The sequence below is a fragment of the Canis lupus genome, chromosome 25, assembly GCF_048164855.1.
Source record: "Canis lupus baileyi chromosome 25, mCanLup2.hap1, whole genome shotgun sequence".
In the NCBI taxonomy this organism is placed as follows: Eukaryota; Metazoa; Chordata; class Mammalia; order Carnivora; family Canidae; genus Canis; species Canis lupus.
The window spans coordinates 19,488,880-19,503,576 of NC_132862.1; the positions used below are offsets into that span (position 1 = coordinate 19,488,880).

The window sequence follows — 14,697 nt, forward strand, 5'->3', positions numbered from 1 at the left end:
GAAGTATATATGAGAATTGCTATGACCTGATTTTATTTTATGTGTCATCCTTGTGCAGAGGCCATGCTAAACTTCTCTGTATCATTCCAATTTTAGTATATATGCTGCCGAAAAAGTGAGAACTGACTGATTTTATTTAAAACACGAACCAGACTGTATCCTATTAGACACTAATAGGTTGAGTGTAAAAATAATACAATTACAGCTTCAGGAATGGGAGTTGGGAACATTCCTGTCTTGACTATTGATAATGCAGTTCAAATCTCTATAGAACAGATCTCCTGACAATCTTTTGTTAAGTTCTTCCTTAGTTTTGTAAATCGGAGTAAAAGTTCTTGAACTAGAGCTTTAAGCCTAAAGCAAATGAGTAGCACAGCTTTTCATGATCAAAATCTGATAACAGTATCCATTAATTAATTTAGCTAGCTCTTCACATACCCTTTGTGCTTGCTATGTATGAGCCTAAAGAAAGAACTAATACCTTATCACTAAAACTATTTTTGTTAGAAATCTTGAAGCAAAAAAGAGAAGTATCTAAAATGAGCAGAAGCCCCATGAAACACTGGGTGTCATATATTCTGTGTTAAAATTCCTCTGCATTATCTGCTTAGAAGTGAATTACAAGTATACTTAGCCAATGGTGTCTATCTCTTAAGTTTCTCAGGGTGGTTTTACCATGGTGAATTTACTGCATTGAGGGATTAGTGTAAGTACAGACCTCAGATTTGTCAAAATACTAAGCACAGATCTTTCTCTCAAAAGACTTGCAGTAACTCAAATTCACAATACAGTCTATAAACTTCCCTAATGTTTAAACAAATCACAATCAGAGAGCTGCCTAATAAGCAGAGGGTCTGAGCAAATGGAGTTAGATTACATAAATGTTTAATGGCATTTCTTCATTTATGAAACAAAATTTTCTTGAATATCTGCTATGTGCCAAGTTTATTCTGAGATACTGAGAACACAGTGGTGAACAAAACAGACAAGGTTCTTTCTCTTTTGGAGCTTATACTTTAGTGAGGGAGACAGGCAATTAGCATGGGTTTTTGGTCTATTTTTTTAATTGATGCATTCCTAGTACATAGAGTACTGCCTTGTACATACTAGGTGTCTGATGATATTTAATGAATGCATAAATAATGCAATACAAACAAAATAGTTTCAGAAAATGATATGGACTAAGAAGAAAATAAATGGGGTCACAATATGAAAAAGTAAGGTTAGTAGGAGAGAGGATAGCTTACCTAGATTAGTTTGTGTAGAGACTAAATTACTATTTGGCAACTGTTAACCCATTCTTTTCCCCCACTTCCATGGGAAGATTAGTTTTCTACTCCATTGATGTTGAATTTGACTGTGCAACATGCTTGGCCTCATGGTGGGTAGAATGTACTTCTCTGCCTTTTGACCTTGGGCTTGGCCATATAAGACTTGCTTTCAACCACAATCAGAGGTGACAGAATCAGAAACTTGCAGTATTCATGTGTTTGGGTTTTTCTGCTTGCACTTCTGCCTCTGACATAAGAAGAACATGAGTTGGATAGCCCATCATAGATACCCTATGAGTTTTGGAAATCTGTTCAAGTGGTTTAATTTCTTTTTTTTTTAATATCTTATTTATTTATTCATGAGAAACACACAGAGAGAGAGGCAGAGACACAGGCAGAGGGAGAAGCAGGCTCCATGCAGGGAGCCCGACGTGGGACTCGATCCCGGGTCTGCAGGATCATGCCCTGGGCTGAAGGCAGGTGCTAAGCCGCTGAGCCACCCAGGCTGCCCAGTGGTTTAATTTCTTTCACTAAATTCAAAAGCTTTGATTCTTGAATATCTATGTTATTTTCATTAATCTGTTGACTACTAATGTCAGGGTCTTAAATATAAAAGAAATATGAGTAAGCAAGTTGCATTTTGGTGGAAGAGGTGAAAGGAAGGAAATTTTACTAACTATGAAAGTACACAATAAAAAAGGTAGATGTAAAAGTTCTTTTTTATTAACAGAATTTTTTAGTAATTTAACCACTAAAATCAACTAAGAGCAGAAGGAGAGCATGTTTGTTTAGTCCAGTGGCTAAGCTCCACCCCAGACAAGATATTTTCATTTTCAACACATGATACATAAGAAAAGGAAAATGTGAACCACAGGAATGGAATAAATATTGAGGACAAAAGCAAAGTGTTGAATATATTATAGTCACACTAAATCTTAAATGAATAAGCACTCTAAACTATAAAGGAAAAACTAAGCATCAAAGTTATTTTATATGCCAAATGTCCCCACAGATGAATAAAAAGCAGACATTAAAATTCTTGTAAAATGGCAAAGAAACTATGATTAATATGTTCCTGGTACAAGGTAATGATCATATTATACATGCAAAACATATGAAAATATGAAAAAAATTTGGTGACAAGAATAGTGTGATCATTTAATGAATCAATCCCAATGTACACTGAATGTTAGATATAGGATTTATCCTAAAATATTGTACTTCTATTCAAATGTTCAGAAAATTATCTACATTGGAAAACATTATCTGGAAAAGACTCAAGTGGATTGGAGGAATCTAACTTTGAAACTTACTAGCATAATAATGCTCTGACTGGCAGCCAGATTTTGAGCAGCCATAATCTTTGATAGCCCAGAATCTTAAAGAAAGATAGAAGTAAACAGGACCAGTGAAAATAGAGACAACAAAACCTATACACTTACTACGTAGTTAAGGATCAAAGACTCTTTTTTCAGACTTAGAACATGTGTAACTTAATTTGATAAAAAGTACTTTGCTATATAGTTTCTTATGATTTCTTCAATTTTAATTTGGAGTTGAAAAAATAGCAGAGGTCAGATCTGAAAGCAAGAAAATGGAGAGGCTGTAGAAGAAAGAGATCCACCAATATGAGGATGATGTAAATACTGAGAACAAAGATGTTTTTGAGGACACCAGACACAACTGAAACTTAATCTAGGTGAATTCAGTAAAAAGACAAGTTAATCAAGTCCTTTTTATTTTAGGAATCTTTGTGGCTATCACTCTATGAAAATAAGTGCTATGACTAATGTATGTAAGATGTCCCTAAATTATGAAAGATAAAATTGTTGGTTACTCAAGAACAACCACTTACTTATTAAATCTTAAAAACAAATCTATATATACCTTCTAAAACTATCTATTTTTAGCATAAGAAAACCTTATCTATCCAAAATACTTCATATCCTCTGAACAGTATCACATCATTTGGGCTTAACTGTAAAAACGTCAGATTATTTGAGAAAGTCTGAAATTGTGGTGGCCAAGTGGCAAATTTTCTACAAGATGTCTGATGAACCTGGCGACTGCTAAAGTACTGTTTTAGTAAGAATGAAACCCATGTAGTTTGACTTCAAAGGATCAGATTTAGAATTAGCTATGAGACTAAAAGGCTGGAAAAATATTTCTACAGTAACTATAGCAACTTGGAAAAAATTCCCAAAATATGTAGTGGCCATTTGTAATGTTCCCTGATTTTTGATACCCTTCCTGTGTTTGATGAATTTCTAGCCTTATGAGGTATGACTCCCCTAGGTGAAACCCAGAAAACATAGTTATCTATTCTGCTCTACTCCAAAGGCTCTGCTAATCAGAGTCAAGTGGATGGACTTTGATTCAGCAAAATGAGAGGAAGGAAGCTCTGTGTAACATCCATTTTGCTCATAAAGATGAGATACATTCAACTCTTGGCTACTGAAATGGTTGTATTGGCAACGGGCTCTTCTAGTTCTTGATGAGAATGTCCCAGCAAAGGGGGATTTATCTCTAAGCAAGTTTTGTGGTATAGTTTAAGCATTGTTTCTAGAAGCTTAACCTTGATCCTGATTCTTCAGCTCTCAACAATTTGGTCAGATACTCAATTTCCTTTTAATAAGCTTTTTAACTCTTAACTAGCCAAGACAACTTCTGCTGCTTAAAAGAAAAGCTCTGGTTAATACTAAATTGCAACTAAGAAGTGGCTGAAGGCAATTTAGCCTCAGGAAAATCAGAAAGATCTATGGTTAGTTCTGGCTCTCTAAGGGCTGATGGCTCTAAAATCCCAGATGGTTTCTGAAAGAAAGAAAAAAAAAAGTAAAATCTGGCAGCCTGCAGTACCAAAGCAACACATTATTAACTATGGTCACTTGAAATGAAGTGACCAATGAAAGCAAGACTTCAGAAGATCCAGTGGCTACTAACATGGAACAACAATATAAAGAGTAATGAAGACAAATGATGTGCTTTTAATTCCACAGCACAGCTTATAAAGAGATAATGAGATGTTCGTAATTCCAAATTCTCGGTTCAAAGCAAAAATCACAGCCAAGAGCTATCCCTTAGTGTCCCAGGGAGGGAAAAGCCAGCATCAGTGAACAACACTGACTACCTTTTATAGACCAGGAGTGCTCATAGGTAACACTGCCTTCAATGTAGATAATGGGATGCTAAGGTGGCTGACATCAGGCAGAAACACTTATAATGCAAGAAGTAGGAGGAAAAGGTTATTGCATTTGCTAGGAGAGTTGAGTTGTAATCAGAATGCTCTGGTCTAAACTGACCACTTTGGTTACTTGATCAAATGACCCATAAAACAGGCATCCAAATTCCAACTTAATAAATTATAAGATATCTAGGTTTAATGAAGAGAGGCTGGACTCCAGCCTCTACAACAAAAATTTTTAATGTCTTTTCCAATTTCTAGTCCTAAGTCACTTCGTAGACTTTTTGAGTGGAGAAGAGAGTGCAAGTTCCTGAAGACATGCATTGTAATGACAGGACAGATGTAAACTGTAAACTTTCAGCTTGGCCTCTCCCTTCAAGGTAACTGCATTGAAGAAATGGAAATACCAGGTCTTTGGGGTACTGTTGTAGAATATTTCTGAACTAACTCTAAAGAATGGGGGACCCAGAATACCACTCTGACTACTGGTCACAAAGGATGATTGTGGGAATCAAATGATAAATGGAATTTTAACCTGAATCTGCCTCACATCCAACCTACTAGGACCTTAAACACAGAGCGTATATAGCTGGTACTAGAGAAGGAGAGGAGATTACTGAGGCTTAATCAGATAGTGGTTTCATATGCAGCTACTACTGCAGATGTGCATTCTTTACTAGCACTCAGCACCAGGTATATGACTATTCATCTGCACATGATTTTTTCCTTCTTTCCCAATAGAGAGAGAACACCTGTAAGAGCTGTTTTCATAGAGCAATAAATCATTTCATCTTAGGGCTATACAAATTACTTGGTTCTGAACCACAGTATATTTCACAAAGACAATTACTGTCTCACCAAGACATGGGACAACGACAATGACAACATTATGTCTCCAGGACCCGAAAGCAGGAAGTAAACATTCAAGATCCTTTGTACAGATACATAAAACATAGCTATAAGTTCAGTATAAGTTCAGTAAGGTGGGAGATACATCATATGAAAATACAAGAGCATCATCTCAGTAAAGTTTCTGAGGGCCCAGTGATCTTGAGCATATCAGGATAACCTCTGCAAAGTTAGATAACTAACTGTACCTTGGACCTCCTGCCATTAAGAAAGAGGCACAGTGGTATGTGGGTCTTTTTGAAAATAATACATATCTCATTGGGAATCTTGCTTTGATCTATTTTTGAAGTGACCTGAAAGCCTCTAGCTTTGATTGAGGACAAAAGGAAAAGGGAGACTTCCTAGTTAATCTGGGCTACAGAGCATATACTTGGCCTTTGTGACCAACAGATTCAATGGATTTAGAATGATTATTATTTTATCAGAATTCTAGATGAAGCCTGTGACAAGTTCTGATCAAGGAATACCAGCAGAGATCTCTAAGGTTTTCAAGCAAAGCCATCTGGCAGGAAACTTGTTCCTTTGAAAGGGAGCATTTAGTTTATTACTGAGTGCCTATCACAGTCTGTATATTGGACTGTGGAAAAAAATAAATGTGACCTGATCTGCCCTAAATGAACTTGGTTTAGCTGATTCACTGAACTATTAAATCAGTTGTGCTCAGTAGGAAGCTATATTAAATGATGTGACATATATGGAATGAGACTTGAGAAAGAAACAGCAGATGTTACATGATCAGATCACTCATATTCAGCTATACTTGCCTTGTGGTTAGTTGCTGCAAGAGACTTTAGGCCATTCCCTTTAAGAACACATTTTGTTTTTATAAGGGATAGCTACAGTATTCTGTTATTATTTTACTTGATGTTACTGTTAATGTGGCTAAGTATGAAAGAAGGGTATATTTTAAAGGTTGGGTTTAAGTACTGACAAAGGGTATAAATTGATGGTGAATAGCCAAGCAATGTAGAATAGTATATGTTGCTGTATTTTGTTGTTTTGGTATTTTGTGAAAACCCTTAACATATCAGGAGATAGTCTATGCTTATAACTTGGGTCACTGTGAGGTAGAATGCACAAAGAGTATTTTCTTAGCTTCTGTTTGTACCCAGTATATAGGCATGTTATTAAAGGTCTACCAATCAGGTTTACCCCAATGAGATTTCAACAAGAAATGAGCAATGTGATGAATGAAACTCCATATGGGACCTTCTTTACTGGTGAAGGTAAAGGCAGGGACTTTGGCTTTTTGGGACCAAAAACCAGACGTTGTGAGATGCAGTGGTGTAAGTGGAGAAGGGAAAGCAATGAGTTTCTGGGGGGTGGGGGAGCGCACGCGGAGGGCACGTTTGGCAGGGAAGCAGCAGCGATAGGATTTCCTCACTATGCCAGTTCTATGTCAGGGTTCTGGGCTTTGCTTTTGGAAGCTGAGATTCAAAGCCTGTTTCTCCCATCCCAATAATCTCTTAATAAAATAAACTCCTTTTCTGCTTAATCAGAGTCAACCTCTGTTGCTTAAAATTAGGAATTTAGTCTGAATTTTAAAAATATATAGTTTTCAAATAGACCAACAACCCTTCATATATTTATAGAATCTTAATTAGGTTAATCTCAAATTCTCTGCTAAAGGGACGCTATGATAAAAATTAGCTCTTAGAGGGTAAACTCATATGAATGTTGCAGTTTAATGTATGAAACTAAGGGTTATGGAATCTCATGCATGGAATCTTAGCTGAACCAATCAAAGATGAGAAGAATGAATGAAAAATAACCAGAAAAAGAATATAGGATAATAAATATCTTTAAAAAGAGAAACAAGAAGAAGAGTTATACATTGGTACATCAATCCCACAGAAAGAAAAGTAAAATTTAATATTCCTATTTTTAAAAATAAGAAAAATTGTGAGATAAGTTGGTCAAAGACTAAGTCAGACATGTAATTCACCCATAATCTAATGGATTTCATTCAAAAATAATATGATGATAATAAATGATATATCTGTTTCCTACCTGTTATAGACTCGAGTGCACATGTATTAAATAATTGGACTTCCTTTAAAGAGTGAGCACAAGGCTTCCAAAGCAAGACAGGAGCACAGAGAGGTCATGTCAGTGCATATGAATCAGCAATGAACAGAATGTCAAGGAGGTTTTCTCTGTTTTCATATGAGAAGAAAAATACCACATCTCTTAGAAAATGATTTTTTCATGCTGTTTCCAAGGCACTATTAGTTACAAACCAAATTGTTATTTTTGCTTTTTTTTCAAAGGAAAGAACTGATGGCTGAGGAGATACATATGATGGAAAACAACTATATAATAAATCAAGTAGTTTAAAATGTAAAAACTACCCAGTGTCTTTTAGTAATAAGACCATCTCCTTCCTACTGAGATTTTCATAAAGAAAGGAAATGAAAAAACAGTCATTTTAGAGGTTTCAGTTAAAAAGCAGCACGTGAAAAATAACTCATCTCTTAACTATTTATACATTTGAAAAATAAGTCAAAGAAAGGAAAGCAACAGATAGTCATAAATATGCAAGACAACACAAAGAACATTAACCCATTAGGTAGTAAGCCTACATTATCCTACAGATATAATTTCTATAGTCCTATTGTTTACACAAAGTTATTATTTTAATAAATGTTTTACAAAAGCTCTTATAAGTGCAAAACTTGAATTGTTATTGTTCAATTCTTGTATCTTTCTTGTAAATGACAGATATTTCTTCTCTCTACTGACCAAGATAGAATTAAAACTTGAGAGCCATTATGAAGTGTCAGACAAATAAATGCTAGGATTATACTGCTTAGCTCCATGCTGAAATAGAATAAAATTAAGTTTAAACAATATTATCCATGCCAACACTATGTCAAAATTTAACAAAATTGTTTTTCAAAAAGATTATGTTGGGATCATTACTCAGTTTTCTTAATTTGCTACATAAAAAACTTATTTGCAATAATGACTTGCATATTTGGATCTATTTCAAAGGATTGAAAAAACTCTGACATGTTACTTTTGTTTCATTTTTAATTCCTAGAGGAAGTATAATTTTAAGGAAGTCTGGCATTAGCCTGTATATGAGTAGAAATGTGTACTAATTCCAAGAATATACCCATCAGGACTTTTGTGAGAACCAAAGAGAATAGGCAAAGTGTTTTAGTTTTAAATACAGTGTTAATCTGACAAAAGATAGAGCTAATACTACCTAGAATAGTAGAATTAGACTGGTTAAAAAAACAAAAACAAAAACACAAAGTTATCGTTACCTTATCATTGCTACTACATAAGCTGGTGGTGGTTTTAACTTCATAGCCCTGTTTATGGTATGCATTTTAGAGAAACCTCATTTTAACACTTTGTCAATCTTTTACCAGCCCCTAATATGGTCATGATAATTAGATAATGTCAGGCCTGTTCTTTGTATAAATTAAAACCTTAAAACCCTGTAGGAATGAAATAATATTTAAAATAATCTAAACCAATAGTCTTTGCTAGGGTGCTCAAAAGTTCATAGTAGGTGAAAAATCTACTTTGAAAAATCTACTTTAAAAATCTACTTGGGCAGCCTGGGTGGCTCAGTCGTTTAGCGCCGCCTTCAGCCCAGGGCGTGATCCTGGAGACCCGCGATCGAGTCCCACGTGAGGCTCCCTGCATGGAGCCTGCTTCTCCCTCTGCCTGTGTCTCTGCCTATCTCTCTTTTTCTCTCTCTTTGTGTCTCTCATGAATAAATCAATAAAATCTTAAAAAACATATCTACTTAATTTATAAATTGTATGCAACACATAACTGCAAGCAACTGCCCAACTGAGGTGTGTGTAAGTACACACTCTCCATGTTTTTCTACTTTTCCTGGATGGAGCTGATTTACCTAACTGATCTAAATGGGGCCTGTACAAGTAGAAAGGTGTATTAAAAGCCTGCTAATGGAGAAACTGACAATTCTAAAATGCCATCTGAAAAACAACATATAAAGCAAATTATCTAACCAGAATTAAGGAGTTACTGGGGAATCTCCCTAAGTGGTATGCAGTCAGATAGAACCAAGTTAAAATCTTGACTCTCTTTTACTGATCTTGGGCAGTTATCAAATATCAATGATTCTCATAAACTGTCCATAAACTGCAGATATTATTTTAGGGTTGTTTTGAAGATTATGTAAACTAGTGTAAATAAAGCAGCTACCATAGTATTTTGGACAAACTTAGCACTCAATAAATGGTTGTTGTTTTATATTGTTTTCTGATACAGAACATTTCACTTCAACAGCCCAGATTTCACTTACATTGAACATTTGTAGGTATTTCTTTAACAGTAAGATCATATTAAGATAATGTTTTCTAGGCTTCTATATTATTGAATTTCCACAGAAACTGTTTCTTCAGTTGAACAATCTCAGATCTTTTAAACTTTTCTCCTCTTTTTTCTACATAGCCTAGTCCATATTTTGGTTTCCAACCAACCGAAATAAACAAAAAAACCTACTTGATCACCCTAGTCTTAAATGATCTTCTGGATTTCTATTGCAATTATGTCAGCATAATGCTTTTGACCTTTATTCAAGCACTGCCATGTGTTATGGTGTTTACTATTGCTTCAAGCTATTATTTTGTCTTTATGTAATTACTTAATATGTCTTACACTTCCCTTCTAAAACAAGACTTAGCCTTTTAAAGAGCATGTTGCTCTTGGCCCTCCACAGCTATCTGCCATACAGCTAACAAAAGAGAAACATGGGTCTCTATTATACTCTTGTTCTTAGCTTTTAACCTGAAATTTTCATTTCGACATTTTCACAAACTTTTGTCCCTAGTCTTTATTGCTGCATCTTGCCCACAGAGGGAGACTGCTGGTTAATAGCTCAGATTTCAGAGCCAGACTATCACTTTCTAGTTTTATGATTTGGTGGCTAATAACATTCTTGTGAGTAATGAACACAGACACACACAGACACACACACAGACACACATACACACAATCCTTAGACTAGTGCCTGGAATATAGTAAATGTTATCTAAGTATTAGCTTTCAGTATCATTGTTATCATCATCTCAATTTTGAGGCCTATGGTAGCTACTGCTTCCTCTGGGTCTGACCTCTGGTTCTCCTTCTTGACCGCTGCTCACCATTTATATGATGAGATATTTAGCTGTTCTGAGTAAAAGCTTCCCTTGGTTTGGCCCATCTCAAAAGTGATATCTAACTGACAGGCCTTCAATGATAGTATATCCATGAAGTGTGTCAATTCTTAATTGCCATAATATACCTTAAAATTGACACTTTGGCTTTGTTGATTTGTCCTTAATTTGAACCAATTCTTATCATCAATTAAATTTTAAGAATGTTAGTATAGAGCTGGAGAAAAGTCATCTTAGTATTTAAGAAAAAGTTAAAACCTTTCCCTGAAGAATAAAACCAATTGTCATTGTAATAATTCGAGAAGTGATTGGAAATTCTTAAATGAATACTTTAAATTACTATACAAAATCAGAGATAAACATTTTTAAGTACTAAATGATCCCAACACAAGTATTTACACTTACTGTATTTTGATTAAGAAGTTTTTTCTTTGGGCATCTGAGTGGCTCAGTGGTTGAGCATCTGCCTTTGGCTCAGGTCATGATCCCGGGGTCCTGGGATGAGTCCCACATGGGGCTCCCTGCAGGGAGCCTGCTTCTCCCTCTGCCTATGTCTCTGCCTCTCTCTATATGTCTCCCATAATAAATAAATACAATCTTAAAAAAAAGCAATTTTTTCTTTAAAAAAAAATGCTATTCCCAAAACAGTTAAAGAAGAGTGCATTAACTGCTGTACCTAATCAGTTCTTATGTACATGCCTAAATTGTCATTTTAATTCTACGTTGGAACATAATGTTATTTCCTGAAACAGATACAATGGGCTTTGTGGAAAGCATTAAGCTGTATCTATAATATCTTTTCAATTACTGAAATGGAAATGATCCATAGTGATATGCCTCACCAGAAATCATGATTGTTCATATGTCAGCAAATTTTTTCACGGTAATTCTTATGTAACTGACTATGGCAAAATAAGGAAGAGGATCAAGAAATTTTATTAAAATATAAAGTGAAGGATGGCAATAAATTTTATTTTAAGGTATACTGTATGAAACAGGTTTTCAAAGATTTTAAGATTAAAAAAAGTAAAAATTTTAGACCACACCCATATAAACTATAAAACCTTTTAAAACCCATTCACCTCACTGGTTTCACTAATCCCTTCTGAACTAAGTTTTCTATTCTTTAAATTTAGAGAGAAGATAAATTTAGGGTGAAATTTTATAAATTTGGAAGATAAGTTTTTTATGGGTTAACTTGAAATACAGGTGGTGTAGAGTAGGTTTAATTCCTTTGGCATCAAAAAATGAGGTAAGAATGAAAGGACAACAAGCACATGAGAGGATATATTCATTTTAATATGCCTTGGTCAGATAAAAGTATCTTCTTATATGAAACCCAAATCAAAAGTTAGAAGGGCAGATGCTTCTTGCATAGGCAATATGCAGCCTGCCCCAGAATGAGTAGAAATTAATTAGGCCAATTAATTAGAATGAAAATGAGGCAGAAGGCTGGGGAATGTCAGAAAGTGTAATTTTCCACACTAATGCATAAATAATGTATAAAAGAACTAGTATGATGCAACTAATTTTATGCCATGGATTCAAAACCCCTCAAATGATTTATCAGTTGTCAAGGAAAATGTTATGCATAGTGTTTATAGACTTTAGAACCATAAGAGATATTAGAGATCAGACAGTACAACTTCCATAATATTAAGAGGAGAAAAGTAAGGCACTGTAAGATTAAATAACTGTCTTGAAATCATGTTTAATTCAAGTGACTGTTGAATTGATCAGAGAGTTCATTTTGGCCAAATACCACCTTTTAATAATTAGTTTGAGATGCAAATACTCAAGAATATGTAGCAAAACTGGACTAAAAAAGTCCTTTTAAAATTAAGAAATTCTGACAATGCCTTGACCACAGAAACTCTGAAGTGAAGATAATTGCTTCTTAGTCTTCACTAAAGATCTAAATTAAAAGGATCCTCTAAAGTGAAGATTATTTTCCTGGAGGTGATTTAGAAAACACAGGCCATAATTCTGGTTCTTAAGAGGAAAAAAAAATAATCTTTTATTACATTTGGACAAGATTTTATTTTTTAGGAATCACTGCTTGGCTGTGAGTAGTTGTTGCTTGCTGAATGTTATTCACACTTCCTCCCTCATAGCAAGCTCATGTGTAACAGTCTTAACTTGTGGGATGGGTTGGAACACTCCATTCTAATCCAAGGGCCATAGGTCATTATAAACCACAAATTCTTCCTCTCTAGGGAAGTGTCAAGGGATGTGGTCTTTCCTATCTCATTTTTCTATAATCTCCCTTAGCTTAAAATACAGTTTATGCCACTAATCACAAGATGGAATATATTATAATAATACCTTATCTGGTAATTAATATCAAGAGAAAAATCTTTTCCAGAATGGCACCTATGGAATTTCAATTGTCTAGTTATAATGAGGCATAATGAAAAAATAAATATTTTAAAGGTCTGAAAGGAAGAAATTTTCTCCACAAAATGGTTTTGATGGCCTAGAATAGAAGTTGATAAACGTTTCTCTATAAAGTGTCAGGTGGTAAATATTTTACATTATATGGTCCTGATACACCCAGCTGTTGCAACATGAAACCAGCTAAAAATGATACATAATGAATGGGTATGGCTGTGTGTTTCAATAAAATTTTATTTACAAAAACAAGTAGCAAACCAGATTTGACCCATGGGCTATTGTTTGCAATCTCTTATGTAGAATTTATCATGATTCAATAGAGTGTGGACCAAAATGTAAATTTTAATGAAATACAGTTATGGCCTTCCTAATGCAAATCACTATACTTACTTAAAGATATGTAGCTGACTCACGGATAAATTTATTTTAAAATCTTTTCAGATTTTCCGATTTACCTTTTCTTTACTGTTGTATAAATTATAGTGAAGTTTTCTAAATTTATTAAAAAATTGGACAATTTTAGGGGAATCTGGATGGCTCAGTTGTTTAACTATCAGACTCTTGATTTCAGCTCAGGTCACAATCTCAGGATCCTAAGATGGAGCCCCATGCTCAGTAGGGTGCATGCTAGAAATTCTCTCACTCTCTCCATCACACCATCACCACACACCCACCACCTGCCGCTCACATGTGCTCTCTCTCTCTCTCAAATAAATAAATAAACAAATAAATAAGGGACATCTGGATGGCTCAGCAGTTGAGCATCTATCTGCCTTTGGCTCCGGTTGTGAACCTGTGGTCCTGGGATCGAGTCCCTCATCGGGCTCCCTGCATGGAGCTTGTTTCTCCCTCTGCCTCTGTCTCTGCCTCTCTCTCTGTGTGTGTCTCTCATGAATAAATAAATAAAATGTTTTTTTAAAAAATAGTCATTTAAAATAAATAAATATATCTTTAAAAAAAGACAATTTTTATAAACTAATGGAAAATTTATTATAGTTGAGGCTACAAAACACTAGTTTTTCAATTCCATGTTAACTGTGAATTCAACATAATAACAATCTTTTTCTAGGCTTAACAATATAGATTTTACAGAGGATTAAAAAACTCTATTACTTAGAATACTTAAAAGGAGGTCATTTTTATCACGAACAAATCCATTGTTAATTTGAATTATCTTTCTGGTTGATCATTTAAAAAGCTCTCTTCGTTTGGATATTTTGATTCCATCTTAAATTTTTGGTTATTATTATGACTTGGACTAACAATATAAGTACTATGTATCCAACTTAGTAAATAATTTAGTATGGAATTTCAGTGTAAATTATAATTCACTTAATTAGTACATGTATAGATAGCCCCTTTGTCTTATTGAAGATGTTTAGATTAGATGGATAAGTAGTACTTATAAAATTTGGTAGTATCTCTTTTGATTTAAGGATAACTGGTAAATGGCATTTAAAAGCAAAATATTTTCTCAGTAAAATTCTAATTCTTGTGTAATTTTAATTCTAATTCTTCATATAATTTTAATACTTAAAAGGACTGGACAATTGATTAAAAACTTGACTGCAGACACACAGAAAAGGCAATGTCATCCTTTATGGGGATCTATGATTCTAATGCATCTTATACTGTAGAGCAAGTTATAAGTTATTTGCAAAGTTAAACATTTGGATTTTTCATTCTGTTTCCCTATCTTTTAAAAGTAAAAGACTAAAGGGGAAGATGTAAGGAAAAGAGTCTTCATTTCAGCCTTTTAGTGAACTTGGTAAGGGTAAGATGATGTCAAAGGAAAAACTGT

At 34.4% G+C, this 14,697-nt stretch overlaps 1 protein-coding gene and 1 non-coding gene across 7 annotated transcripts in view; both read right to left on the reverse strand.

Annotated features, from left to right (window-relative positions):
- Nucleotides 1–14,697, reverse strand: part of CCDC91 (coiled-coil domain containing 91) — a 325,203-nt gene that overhangs the window by 36,860 nt on the left and 273,646 nt on the right. The window contains exon 13 of one of the 6 annotated variants that reach the window (XR_012017557.1): nucleotides 7,372–7,517. The exons of the other annotated variants lie outside the window; for them this stretch is intronic. The gene's annotated coding sequence lies outside the window, so the exon portion shown is untranslated. The remainder of the gene's footprint in view (nucleotides 1–7,371; nucleotides 7,518–14,697) is intronic. 6 annotated transcript variants of the gene reach the window in all.
- On the reverse strand, nucleotides 12–123 carry LOC140617769 (U6 spliceosomal RNA). The gene has a single exon (XR_012017938.1). It is a non-coding gene; the product is annotated as a U6 spliceosomal RNA (small nuclear RNA).